Genomic DNA, 1,666 nt, shown 5'->3' on the forward strand with positions numbered 1-1,666 from the left:
GGGCAGGCAGTTCCCACAGGGGCTCTTCCCTGCTGAGCCGCGGGAGCAGGTTGGCGGCGACGCTGCGGCAGAAGGAGTGGGAGACACGGCACAGCTCCCTGCAAGGGGGAATAAAGGCACCAGAGACCCTGAGCCAGGTGGGTAAAGCTCCCCTGGGACACACTCACACAGGCCTGATCTTTGGCCACCAGCCCAGGAGGGGACATGGGCGCTTTGGGAGGTGGCTCCTCCTGTGCAGCCGCCCCTCTCCGCCTTTGCCACTCTGCTCAGCCATCCCTGGCTGCCAAGGCCCTCTGGCCCAGCAGCACGGGCACTGTGTGGGGTGGCCTGTGCACAGGGCAGGAATGCCGGGGGCAGTGGGGGGAAAGGGCTCTCACCTGGCCAGCAGACCCACTGCATAGTGGTGGGTGTCAGCCTTGAGGAGCATGTCCCAGCCACACTTGCGATGGATCACCATCACCACGTCCTCATCCAGCAGCTGGCGCAGCAGGGCTTTCACGGTCTGCACTGCAAACCTGTGTGCAGAGCACAGCCCAGGTCAGGCGCAGAGCCCCGGCCCCAGCCCCGAGGGCGTGGCAGGGAGAGAGGACTGGGATGGAGCACCTGTTGGGGTTGGGGGGAAGGCTGCGCTGCTCCCGGCATCGCCCCCAGAAGGTCTCGACCTCCTCTGACATCTCCTCTGTGCTGATGAAAACTTGGAAGAGCAGAGTCAGAAGGAGGCGGGGCAAATTGGTCTTCACTGCCCCTGGGCACCAGGGCAGCTGGAGGATCTCCCAGAGTGCCACAGTTGCCTGCCAAAGACAAAGCACCCAGAGACAGCTCTCAGGGCCCAGATGTCCATGTGGTAGGGCCCCAGCGTGGCAGGGAGAGGCCAGGGGAGACACAGGGGGATCCCCCGGCCTGCTGGCCCTGAACTTGCCCCTAAGCCAGGGTTGCAGCCTGGTGCCTGAGGCAGGGAGAAGCAGTGGTGAGGGAGGATGAAAAGGTATCCCAAAGGAAAGCTGGGGCTGAGCAGAGGCCAGCTCAATAAACTCACAGCCAGGGCAAAGACATCGCTCTCATCCCCATCCGAGGTGCGTGTCCTGTGCGCTGGCCAGAATTCCAGCGCACGGAAGAGGATCTGCAGCACCGGCTCCTTAGTCCCTCTGGAGGAGATGAGCGTCCTCCACATGGTGCGAGCAGCTCTGTGGAGTCAGAACTCTGGCTCAGGGGGGTCTGGGACACAGCGCTGTGGCCTGGGCATCTGCAGGGCCCAGGTGACAGAGCCACGGTGCCTTGTGGGGCAGGGAGGCAGGCTGGCCTCAGGATTGGGGGCTGGACATGCCAAAGCTGGCAGAGAGGAGCTGGAGTGTCCTGGAAGTCTCCATCTCTCTGGTACACCATTTGGGACAGGTTGTGCAGGGGGATGGGGTCTAAAGGCAGGGGAGCCCTCAAGGCAGGTGGGCCCCATACCTGTCACAGGCTGGGGCAGAGCGCAGCAGGGTCACTGCAACATCCACGGGGTGTGCCTCGGTCAGCAGGACAAGAGTCTTGTCCAGCCTGTGCTCAGCAGACACATTGCACGTGAGCCACTGGTGGATGCACCTGACTATGGCCGGCACCTGGAGGGGACACGGGGAACAGTTGGAGAGCTGCCAGAGCCAGCAACTTGCCCAGCTTCCCCCAA

The 1,666-nt window shown here is 63.6% G+C and overlaps 1 long non-coding RNA gene across 1 annotated transcript; it reads right to left on the reverse strand.

The window, feature by feature from the left end:
• Positions 1 to 408: 408 nt before the first annotated feature.
• LOC113979852 lies at positions 409 to 1,070 on the reverse strand. The gene is made up of 3 exons (XR_003538003.1): positions 1,037 to 1,070; positions 604 to 791; positions 409 to 515 (listed from the first exon to the last, which is right to left on the reverse strand). It is a non-coding gene; the product is annotated as an uncharacterized LOC113979852 (long non-coding RNA).
• Positions 1,071 to 1,666: the final 596 nt, after the last annotated feature.

The sequence above is a fragment of the Neopelma chrysocephalum genome, unplaced genomic scaffold (genome assembly GCF_003984885.1).
Source record: "Neopelma chrysocephalum unplaced genomic scaffold, ASM398488v2 Primary Assembly neopelma1_90013, whole genome shotgun sequence".
NCBI lineage: Eukaryota > Metazoa > Chordata > Aves > Passeriformes > Pipridae > Neopelma > Neopelma chrysocephalum.